This window comes from Pristiophorus japonicus, chromosome 10 (genome assembly GCF_044704955.1).
Source record: "Pristiophorus japonicus isolate sPriJap1 chromosome 10, sPriJap1.hap1, whole genome shotgun sequence".
Lineage (NCBI taxonomy): Eukaryota > Metazoa > Chordata > Chondrichthyes > Pristiophoridae > Pristiophorus > Pristiophorus japonicus.
The window spans coordinates 35,004,003-35,016,580 of record NC_091986.1 but is presented as its reverse complement, the minus strand read 5'-3'; the positions used below and the strand labels follow the sequence as shown (position 1 = coordinate 35,016,580).

General features: G+C 46.0%; 1 protein-coding gene across 2 annotated transcripts in view; it reads right to left on the bottom strand.

Annotated features, from left to right (window-relative positions):
- The window catches only part of LOC139274964 (protocadherin-9-like), a 621,496-nt gene that overhangs the window by 432,402 nt on the left and 176,516 nt on the right, over window positions 1-12,578 (bottom strand). The gene's annotated exons all lie outside the window — the stretch shown is intronic.

Here is a 12,578-nt window from a genome sequence, read left to right as displayed (position 1 = left end):
CAAAACTGAGATTGATAGATATTTGTTAGGCAAGAGTATTAAGGGCTACGGACCCAATGCAGGTGGTTGGAGTTAAGATACAGATCAGCCAGGATCTAATTAAATGGAGGAACAGGCTCAAGGGGCTGAATGGCCTCTTCCTGTTCCTATGTTCCGAAGAGTGCCTAACAATCACATATGGAACACAAGCAGCCATTGGCAATCACAATCAGACTAATAAAACTCTCTTGAAACTGTGTGCTTTTCTGCTGGCTATTTAATTAAGTACAGCATCAGGATTCCGGGTAACAAGACATGTTCACTCAGTCCTACCAGAAACACTTGGGAGGATATCATTAATACTATGAGTGAGTCCATCTTGATTACTCACGAGCGACAAAATGGCAAATGAGTTACAATCTGTGCTCAAGCAGGATATAAATTATATCCAACTGCTCTTCACCTTATATGATACATTAATTAAGTCACTACAATTCAAACGCTATCTGAATAAGTGGTAAAAATAACCATTTTAAATCGGTACCGTATTACAGCATGGAAAGTGAATGCTTCAGATGAGCACTGTGTGGACAATGGACTGTTTCCAGTGACATCACTGTAATGCTTGTTTTCTTTACAAGTTAGGTGAAGGGTCAGGTCCTGTACTGTGAAACTCCCCCAGAAAGAGCAGAAGGGGGTAGAGTTTCCGCTTTTGGCGCAAATGGCAAACCGGGCGGAAAGTATGCTAAAAATTTTTCAGAAGTGTTTTCTTTCCCTCAAGTTTCCACTCAAACTCATTTGCATATCAGCAAACGTCAAATCTTCCATGCACCCGCAGAATCGGGCAGAGTTTCAGAAAGTAATTTTTCTTTTTTGTCCAATTCTTAAGCAAAGCTTTGCGATCTAAGAAGCCACTTTTGCCAATAACAGGAATGCCATTCCAAAGTGTCCTGGACCATTCCAACTACTGGCCCCACTGTCGTTACCATTGTAATAAGCAATGGGGATGATTCAAATAGTGTAGTTCTTGTGGCAGAGGAGCGCTGAGAGATCGTGGCGGAGGTGCGGTGAATGTTTGTGGCGGAGGAGCGCTGAGAGATCGTGGAGGAGTTGCGGTGAATGTTTGTGGCGGAGGAGCGCTGAGAGATCGTGGAGGAGTTGCGGTGAATCTTTGTGGCGGAGGAGCGCTGAGAGAGCGTGGAGGAGTTGCGGTGAATCTTTGTGGCGGAGGAGCGCTGAGAGAGCGTGGAGGAGTTGCGGTGAATCTTTGTGGCGGAGGAGCGCTGAGAGAGCGTGGAGGAGTTGCGGTGAATCTTTGTGGCGGAGGAGCGCTGAGAGAGCGTGGAGGAGTTGCGGTGAATCTTTGTGGCGGAGGAGCGCTGAGAGAGCGTGGAGGAGTTGCGGTGAATCTTTGTGGCGGGGGAGCAGCGAGAGATCGTGGCGGAGGTGCGGCAAATGAGAGTACAGGGCCCAGAAGAGCCAAAGGCCCAGGGGCAGCATGGGCTAGCCCACACTGTGATATATGTGTGCGCACTAGGTCCGTGCAGCAGAGCAGGTCTCCAGTCGTCTTGCTTAACCCTTGCCAATGGACCAAGACTTAGCTCTGTCAAGCCCCGTGTGGTGGCTGACATGCAACGGTCACCACACGTTAAAAAAATCCACGCACAGCATTTTCCACTCCCTCAATTGAAGTTCAGGACTGGAATATTGGGTCCTTCATTGAAACATCTGTGAACTCATGTGGAAGCAAGTCATCCTCGTTCGAGGGACCGCCTATGATGATGGTGGAGACGATTCTGTTATTTAATGAGCTCCTGTACGTTTGCTCTTTCTTCAGGTTTAAACGGCATGTCATTTTCCATTTGCTCAGTCTCAGTCTGTAAATCTCCCCACACAGTGGCTGCTGGCTGTCATTTTGTACAGGCTCTACGAGCTTCTGCTATTAGATGATAATCCTGTAATGTTAGATGCAGCGTTGCACTGATTACACACACATAACAACCCAACCATTAAAATGACGGATTTGTTGCAGTGAGAGAAATAATACAAGCAATATTTTCCAGATTCATTGAATTCTGGCACCCAGCACCACCAATTTAAATAGATACTGTACTTAATTAGGCATCACATATTAAAAAAAATCTCTGGCTATATCAGTTCCAAGGTTCAACAATTTCAGACCATAACCCCTGCCCCCATTTTTTTTCTCTTTATTTGTTTTTTTCCCTCTTTCTGCCATTTCCAGTTACACCCTATCTAGACGCACCTTTTGTTTTTTTAACTTGTTCCATTACCATCTCCTTTTGCCTTGCACCATCATCTCTTTGGTGTCTTATGGGCCGAAATTGCCCCTTTCCTTAAGGCCTGTTGCCACCGGAAATCGCTGGCCACGCTGCAGAGTGCAATGGCCGGCGACTTTTCGTGTAATGGCCGCAATTATCAAAATTCCGCTCCTCCGGTATCTGGTGTCCCGCTTACCCACCCCCGCTCCCGATCAGTCCTAAGTGCATCATCAGAGAGCGCAGCGCCGATGTTACCCCCAACGGCTAAATTCCGCCAAGAAAATCTTCCTCCTGCCGGGTGGTGCCAAAAGCCACTTTTTTCAGACGGTGCAGTGTGGCTTTGGCCTTCTAAAATGACACTGCAGCTCCCATTAAAGGGGAGGGTGCACTGTTGCTGCTGCCATGTTTTTTTTGGTCGGCCGACTGCCACGTCGGGCTGACAATTATACCCCCGGGTTTGGCCGGATCGCCAACAGGCAGCCTGGCACCAGCGCTGGTCCGGCCGAAACCCTCCCTGGTGGCCCAGTGGACTGAACCTTAAAAATCGCGCAGCCTGTCCCCTTAAATGAAGGGGTGAGCCATGGTGATGAGGTGCTGTGATGACATCATCAATGCTATGCTGATGACTGACAGCGGCAGACACTACAACACCGCCCCCCCCCCCCCCCCCCCGACCCCCCGCAACTTCCTCCCGTCTAGTGTGCTCGTGCTGCATATCCGCCCTCATTATGAGCGACTTCCGGTTCCCCGGGGGAAAAAAAAGCCAAAGAGTGGAGTTTTACTCAAGAGGCCACCTCATCCACTGCGGCGGTAAAAACACTAAGTTTCCAGCGGTGGGCAATTTCAGCCCCTTAATCTCTTCTGACGTCCACCTCATCACAGACCTTCCCTTTTGTTCTCTCCTCCCCTCCATCCTTTCCCTGCCCCTACACCTGCTTAAAAGCCGATTACATCTCTAAACTTTTTCCACTTCTGACGAAGGGTCATCGATCTGAAAGGTTAACTGTTTCTCTCGCCACATTTTTGCTTTATATTTGAGTGCCACTACTGCAAGAAAAAAACTCTGTATATTTGAAACAAATTTAATACAAGAAGGAAAGTCTACAAACCACGCCGAAAAATATTTCTGAACTGATTAGCAACAATTTTCATGTATCGTGTTGAAGTGGTAGATGGGCGAGTCTGTTACCAGCAAAAAAGAGAAAAAAAAATTATTTCATTTCTATAGCGTCTTTCACGTTCTCAGGATCTCATGTCCCAAAGCGCTTTATGGACAATAAGGTACTTCTTTTGTACCTCCATGAACATCATCCAAAACATTGCTGCCCATCTCCTAACTTGTGCCAACTCCCATTCAAACATCACCCTATTGGCTCCCGGTTAAGCAACACTCGATTTTAAAATTTGTATCAATGTTTACAAATCCCTCCATGGCCTCGGCCCTCCCTATCTCTGTAATCTCCTCCAGCCCCACAAACGACGAGATCTCTGCGCTCTTATATTCTGGCTTCTTGACCATCCCCGATTTTAATCGCTCCACCTTTGGCCGTGCCTTCAGCTGCCGAGGCCCGAAGCTCTGGAATTCCCACTCTAAACCTCTCCACCTCTCATGCCTCTTTTAAGATGCTTCTTAAAACCTACCTCTTTGACCAAGTTTTTTGGTCGTCTGCCCGAATACCTCCTTACGTGTCACTGGTGTCAAACTTTGTTTGATAGCGTCCCTGTGAAGCGCCTTGATACACTTTACTACATTAATGGTATTAGATAAATGCATGTTGTTATTTTTGTTGAAATACAATCACTGTTGTAATGGAGGAAACAGAGCAACTTTTAAACTAGTGCTATTTTACTTCAGCTAATTTAACGAGCTCTCTAGCCTTCGTGAGCCAGCTGTTGGTGTTTTAGAGTGGTGTCCCCAGGAGAAGACTTGTCGACTCACGAGAGAACTGGGCGCACGATTCTGCTGCTGGAAGATGAGAATTGGATTCAAAATTTTAAAGGTGCTTTCCATCAACTAGCCGCGTGTCAATGGCTTTACAGTCATCGATTCTAAACAGCAAGCACTAGTCAAATTAAATTGCACAGTACTATCCAGTAAACTGCACCATCCGGTATCCAATTTTTCTCCATTTCTTGACCCGATGACGCCAGTGCAGTGCAGAGGGAGTGCTGCACTAGTGGAGGTGCCGTATTTTGGATAAGACGTTAAACTGAGGCCCTGTCTGTTCTCCCAGGTGGGCATAAAAGATCATAGAAACATAGAAAATAGGTGCAGGAGTAGGCCATTCGGCCCTTCGAGCCTGCACTACCATTCAATAAGATCATGGCTGATCATTCCCTCAGTACCCCTTTCCTGCTTTCTCTCCAGACCCCTTGATCCCCTTAGCCGTAAGGGCCATATCTATAGAAATATCGATCCGATGGCATTATTTTGAAGAGGAGCAAGGGCGTTATCCCCGGTGTCCTGATCAGTATTTATCTCTCAATCAACATCATCATCATCATATCCTAGGCAGTCCCTCGAAATCGAGGAAGACTTGCTTCCACTCTAAAAGTGAGTTCTCAGGTGACTGTACAGTCCAATGCGGGAATTACAGTCTCTGCCACAGATGGGACAGACAGTGGTTGAAGGAAAGTGTGGGTGGGGAGTCTGGTTTGCCACGTGCTCATTCCGCTGCCTACGCTTGTTTTCTGCATCCTCTCGGCGACGAGACTCGAGGTGCTCAGCGCCCTCCTGGATGCTCTTCCTCCACACAGGGGGATCTTAGGCCAAGGATTCCCAGATGCCAGTGGGGATGTTGCACTTTATCAAGGAGGCTTTGAGGGTGTCCCTGAAATGTTTCCTCTGCCCACCTAGGGCTCGCTTACCGTGTAAGAGTGCCGAATAGAGTGCTTCCTTTGGGAGTCTCGTATCGGGCATGCGGATGATGTGGTCCAGCCAATGGAGCTGGTTGAGTGTGGTCAGTGCTTCAATGCTGGGGATGTTGGCCTGATCAAGAACACTGACGCTGGTGTGTCTATCCTCCCAGTGGATTTATAGGATTTTGCTGAGGCTGTTCAGGCTGTCTGACGGTATTTCTCCAGCACTTTGAGGTGTCTACTGTATACGGTCCACATCTCTGAGCCATATAGGGGGGCCGGTATCACTACAGCCCTGTAGACCATAAGCTTGGTGGCAGATTTGAGGTCCTGGTCTTCGAACGCTCTCTTCCTCAGGCGACCGAAGGCTGCGCTGGTGCACTGGAAGCGGTGTTGGACCTCGTCATCGATGTCTGCCCTTGCTGATAGTAGGCTCCAGAGGTATGGAAAATGATCTACGTTGTCCAAGGCTGCGCCATGAATTTTGATGACCGGGGACAGTGCTGTGTGCTGGGGTCAGGTTGGTGGAGGACCTTTGTCTTACGGATGTTTAGTGTATGGCCTAAGCTTTTGTATGCCTCAGTGAAGATGTCGACGATGGCTTGGAGTTCAGCCACTGAATGTGCGCAGACGCAAGCGTCGTCCGCATACTGTAGCTCGACGACAGAGGATAGGACGACCTTGGATCTAGTCTCAAGATTGACCCAACGACTCCGACTGCGACAACTACAGAGGAATCTCCGTGCTGTCGGCCACTGGTAAAGTCATCGCTAGAATCCTCCTCAACCGTCTTCTCCCTGTGGCTGAAGAGCACCTCCCAGAGTCACAATGCGGATTCCGTCCACTAAGGGGTACAACGGACATGATCTTCATCGCGCGACAACTACAAGAGAAATGCAGGGAATAGCACCAACCCTTGTACATGGTCTTCTTTAACCTCACAAAGACCTTTGAAACTGTCAACCGCGAGGGACTATGGAGCATCCTCCTCCATTTCAGCTGCCCCCAAAAGTTTGTCACCCTCTTCCGCCTGTTCCATGACGACATGCAAGCCGTGATCCTGACCAACGAATCCACCACAGACCCAATACACGTCCAGACCACGGTCAAGCAGGGCTGTATCATCACGCCAACTCTCTTCTCGATCTTCCTCGCTGCAATGCTCCATCTCATGCTCAACGAACTCCCCGCTGGAGTGGAACTAAACTCAATCAACATCACCAATAAAGCAGATGATCTGATCATTATCACATTGCTGTTTGTGAGAGCTTGTCGTGCGCAAATTGGCTGCTGCGTTTCCTACTTTACAACAGTGACTATACTCCAAAAGTACTTCCTTGGTTGTAAAGTGCTTTGGGATGTCATGTGGTCTTGAAAGGCGCCATGTAAATGCAAGTCTTTATTTCTTTGAATGAAGCACATACACAAGAAAATTCAAGATCATTTTAATTTTGAAATTCAGTACTTCATCTCAATCACAAAGATCCCCCCCTCCCCCGTCCCCACCTCCTCAGCCCAACTATTTCTCGCACTCTATTCTGGTCCCAGCATCTCTCAAGGTCAGAATCAGGAGTCAGAGTCCCGTCAGACAGCCTGAACAGCTTTTGACAACAACCAGATAATTATCCAAAGTTTAACCTATGCGAGCTAGGAGCAATAGAATGTGATATTGGATATCTCCGAGCTAAATATCAACAGACCAATGTTATCCCTGAAATAACCCTATCTAATTCCAGTGAGGCATTTTTTGTAAATATTGAACGTTCAAATTGAAGTTGCACCTTCAAATGTTGACCAGGCTAAAAATCAAATCAAATAAGAATCAAAAGTAAAATATTGCGAATGCTGGAAATCTGAAATAAAAACAGAAAATGCTGGAAGTACTCAGCGGGTCAGGCAGCATCTGTGTAGAGAGAAACTGAGTTCACGTTTCAGGTCGATGCCCCTTCGTCAGAACTATTAGACTATATCACCGACGAAAGGTCATCGACCTGAAACGTTAACTCTGTTTCTCTCTCCACAGATGCTGCCTGACCTTTTGAGTGTTTCCAGCATTTTCTGCTTTTAACATAAAAATAAAAATAGTCATAGCATGCCTGTGAAGCTTGTGGATTCTGGATGTGGTGTGAGAGGGCACTATTCATAGAATAAATAAGGGTGGAGGAGGTAGACTCAATCACGGCTTTCAAAAGGGAGTTGGATAAGCACCTGAAAGAAAAAAAATTGAAAGGGCGGGGAAGTGGGACTAGCTGAGGTGCTCTTGCAGAGAGCCAGCACGGGCTCGACAGGCCGAATGGCCTTTTTCCATGCTATGACCATTTTATGATTCTATTCTAAGAATTACACAGAATTTACAGCACAGCAACAGGCCATTCAGCCCAACTCTTCCGTGCCAGCGTTTATGCTCTGCACGAGCCTCCTCCCACCCCCTACTTCATCTCACCTTATCAGCATATCCTTCTATTCCTTTCTCCCTTATGTGTTTACCTAGCTTCCCCTTAAATGCATCTGTGATGCTTTCATTTGGAGGCTATGGACAAAGTCAAAACATTAGCAACAGCGTTGTCCAAAATAATGGCGACCTGCAGTCACATTTTAAGTCAGCGTTAGCTGCCACGCCTCCACAGCCCAATGTAAATCTATAACCTTCCACATCATCCCGACATTTCTTATATTCTTTAGCTCCTTCATGCCGCCCGTATGGCAAAGGTTTGAAAGTGGTTACTCAAAAACACTAAACACGTTCATTTTATTTGAGAAAGCAGCAAAAAGGGATCGATACATTGAGCGCTGCTTCCTGTTGTTTTAACCTGACAGGTGTTGCGCTGAAAAGTTCATTGAGGTTCTATCTAAGATTGATTAATCTGGCCTCGCATTTACAAGGCACAGCAGCATGATTAAGGAGCTGTACATGTTCAGTAGTCAAAGGGTTGTCCTGTGGCAAGCTGCAGTCAAGGCGATGACGTGTCAAATATAACATGCCAGAATTATAGCACAGACCTCTTCTGGAGCAAATTGTGCTCCGTAGCGTTGGGTAAACAACAAAAGTGCATTTCCTGACGGTCCACTGAGTAATTCAACTTGGCGATGCATGCAGAATGTTGTACTTTCTGTGTATGGTTGGGGGAGTAGAGGTCAAAAAGTTTCTACTTAGACTATATCACTGATCTCCAAGCAGTCATCCAATACTGAATCAGTGCTTCCACTTTACCATTTAAAGCACAATTAGTTCGGTTAAAGGATTGACCGCAACCAGACCACAGAACAATGACACTTAAACTGAATCTGTTTGCAGCACAAACTGCTTGAGCATTCTCTGAAAGAAAGAATGATTTGCATTTATAAAGCGCCTTTCACGACCACTGGACAGCCCAAATCGCTTTACAGCCAATTAAGTACTTTTTGAAGTGAAGTCACTGTTGCAATGTAGGAAACGCCTCAGCCAATTTGTGTACAGCAAACTCCCACAAACAGCAATGTGATGACGACCAGATAATCTGTTTCAGTGATGTTGATTGAGGGATACATTTTGGGCAGGACACCGGGGATAACTCCCCTGCTCTTCTTCGAAATAGTGCCATGAATTATTTTATGTCCACCTGAGAGAGCGGACAGGTCTCGATTTAATGTCTCATCCACAGGACGGCACCTCCAACAGTGCAGCACTCCCTCAGCACCACACTGGAGTATCAGTCTAGATTTTTTGTGCCCAAGTCTCTGGAGTGGAACTTGAACCAAACAACCTTAATGTACTGTTAATGAATGAGTAAAAAGAAAGAGGAAAGGAGAATGATCCATTATTTCCATCTCCAACATTTCGAATCAGAAATGTTTCGAACATTGCTACATCTTCTCCCGCTCCACATAAGCAGAAAAACATAGGGGTCAAAATTTCGGAAGTAGACCTGTCAGTATTGTCCTGGAGTCTCCAGGAATGAAAGATTAACCTCCAGGTCACTGCTGCCAGAAAAACCCAGGAGAAAAGTCATAGAGGCATTAAAAAATTGTGTTTTTCAAATAGTATCTTTTATAACTAACTAAAAGTGTTCAAAGTATTGGAGTTGGGGAAATAAGGTTGTTCAGCTCACTGAGAAGAATCATCTAATTAGGTAACAAATAGTCTGTTAAAATCAGGCGAGCAAGTAAAATTGGGTCCAAAATACAACTCAAATATTTAGGGAAATAAAAACAGAAAATGTTGGAAATACTCAGCAAGTCAGCCAGCATCAGAATTAACGTTTCAGGTCGATGACCTTTTGTGAGAACATCAGGGGGCCAAAATTGCCTCTTTTTGCAAGGGCCGTGACCATGGGTTGGTAAGGAGTCACCATTTTGTCATTTTGTATATACCTCCTTTAGTTTTGGAGCGGTGTACGTGACCGCCTCACCCGTTTTCCCGCTGCGTCGTGCACGCGCCGACCCCTTACCGACCGACAGTGACCTCCTTTTGGAAATTGCCCAGTGGGAGCAGCGCCGCTTTTTCTGTCGGTATCCTTTTTGTGGCTGGGCGGCATGGCCACCCTTAAAGGGTAGGTCGCACTACCACCGACGTCATCTTATTTTTTGCTGTTGGCCGACTGCCAGGACTGACGCGTCAGCGTGACATGGTATATCCGCGTCGCGCTGATGACTTGGCGGGTCGACCGCTCCGACCCGCCCTGATTTCTGCCCCGCTAGTGGCGGCCACTCCAAGCCGACCTCACATCCGCCCCTCTCCAGACACCAACACCGCTGTGACCAGAAATATAAGCCAGAGCTGAAAATCGTTGGAATGTCCGCCCCATGCATTGGGGCAGATGGAACAACTAAAAAAAATGGTAGGTGCACCCCATTTCGGGCGGAGGGCAATTTTGGCCCCCAGGTCACTGACCTGAAATAACTCTAGTCTCTCAGCAGAAACCTGGCGGGTGGGCTGTTAAACTCGCAGAGGCTCTTACCTTTCCGAAATCCACCACAATCGCATCATCTGCAGTTTTATTCCTCAGCAGGGAGCAAGGACACGTGCCCAGAGCTAACAGGGTCCTTCATTGCATATGCATGTTGCGGCCCGATGACATCATTGAGACCTGACTGCAATTTTAACTCGGGCCTGAGCGGGGAATCCACCTGGAGTTAAAATCGGGGCCAGCTCTGTTTCTCGCTCTCTGCCTGACTGATTGAGTGTATTCCAGAATTTTCTGTTTATATTTCAGATTTCCAGTATCCTCAGTATTTTGCTTTTGTTCAACTATTGAAGGAATGTATTAGTCTTGAGCAGATAAACACTGTGATGGCCTAATTTTAGTGTTTTATTTGTATGGTGGCCTATGCATTTGCAGTGTGGACTGTGGCTCAGTGGGTAGTACACTTGCCTCCAAGTCAGAAATTTGTGGGTTCAAGTCCCACTCCAGGAACTTGAGCACATAAATCTTGGCTCACGCTCCAATGCAGTGCTGAGAGTGTGTGGCACTGTCAGAGGTGCCGTCTTTCGGATAGGACATTAAACCGAGATCCTGTCTGCCTTCTCAGGTGGATGTAAACGATCCCGTGGCACTATTTTGAAGAAGAGCAGGGGAGTTACCCCTGGTGTCCTGGCCAATATTTTATCCCTCAATCAACATAACAAAAACACATTATCTGGTCGTTATCACATTGCTGTTTGTGGGAGCTTGCTGTGCGCAAAATTGGCTGTCACATTTCCCACATTGCAACAGTGACTACATATCAAAAAGTACATCATTGGCTGTAAAGTGTTTTTGAGACGTGGTCATGAAAGGCGCTATATAATTGCAAGAGGTTTTTTTGTAGAATCAAGTACCATGTAAACCATCAGAAACTGATGAAGCGCAAACATTGATTCAAATCCTAGCGGAAAATCGGGATCAGTTCAAGGAACTGAGGCCTAAAAGCACAATTCAAAAAGCTAATTGCAATTTAAAAATAATTTCTGCAAAATCTCATCCCAGTTGTAGGAAAAAATGAAATATTATAACATTGCTCATAAAAAACCATCGACAATGTAACACGTAGTGGCAGAGAAAAAACGAAAATACGACAGAAATTCGCGGCTGCCGCAACTGGGAAGAAAAAAGCAAATCACTGGCAGTTTGTTGTACAACACAGGGAAAGTGCTTTGTCTCAGTACACTGCAGCAATGCAAAGTGTCCAATACAATTAGCAAGTTGTCCTTTATTTGCTTCACGTGATATAATTGGCTTGCAAATGCAAAGCTGCACGTATGACATGCTCTGCGGAGCCGAGGATAACTGGATTTTAATTAAGAGGAAGACGTAGAGTTACACTTACACGCGACACTCTCTCCCTGGAGTTTCCACGAGTCCGCCCCAGGAGAATACCCACAGAGACTCTCACACAATGAGAGAGCAGTCTGAAGCCACACATCTAACCTCATTGGGCTTGTCAGACACAATGGAAGTGTGAAAGTCAGAATCAAAACAATAATGCCTGCAGTGACTCCCGGTTAAGCAACGTCTTGATTTTAAAATTTTCATCCTAGTTTTCAAATCCCTCCATGACCTCGCCCCTCCCTATCTCTGTAATCTCCTCCAACCCCACAACCCTCCAAGGTGTCTGTGCTCCTCTAATTCTGGCCTCGTGAGCATCCGAGATTATAATCGCTCAACCATTGGTGGCTGTGCCTTCTGTTGCCTAGGCCCTAAGCTCTGGAATTCCCTTCCTAAACCTCTCCTCTTCTCTACCTCTCACTCCTCCTTTATGATGCTCCTTAAACCTACCCCTTTGACCAAGCTTTTGGACATCTGCCCTGGTATCTCCTTATGTGGCTCAGTGTAAAATTTTGTTTTATAACACGACTGAAAAATGCCTTGGGACATTTTACTACGTTAAAGATGCGATATAAATACAAGTTGTTGCACAACTGGATCAGAAAAACATCAGCTGCAAATGGATTAAGGATACTTGGCCTATTCTTGCTCATCTATACATATACAGAATGTAACAATAAAAGCACATAAAATGAAGGTTAAATGTCTCCAGAAGTAAACATTGAGGAATTTAGTACAATGTGCTTGTGTTAAGGAGCTAGCTTTAAAAAAAAAATTATGTTAGGGCAGTATGTTGTTTAAAACTATCAGTTGGTTCTGAGCATGTTTCATATTTCTGTGATGGGACAGATTATCGCACCGCAAGCATACAATAGGATATGTGAACTAGAGGGATCCTGGCAGATGTTACAGAATTAGATGTTCAATCGGATTTGGCATAATGTAAATTGTACACTTATAATGATTTAGACTTTGGACAGCCTGGCCTGGAGTTTCCTCTGCATTTGTGCTCAGTGACACCCGTAACTCGGGTGTCAACCGATCATGTGGCTTAAAGGCTTGCAGAATTTTGGGTGTAAGTGAATCACGCTCACGAGGACAAAATGCTCAAGTCTCGTCGATCTTTCACATCCGTCCGTCAAACGCTCCATTCAAATGCATCTCCGTCTTGAGA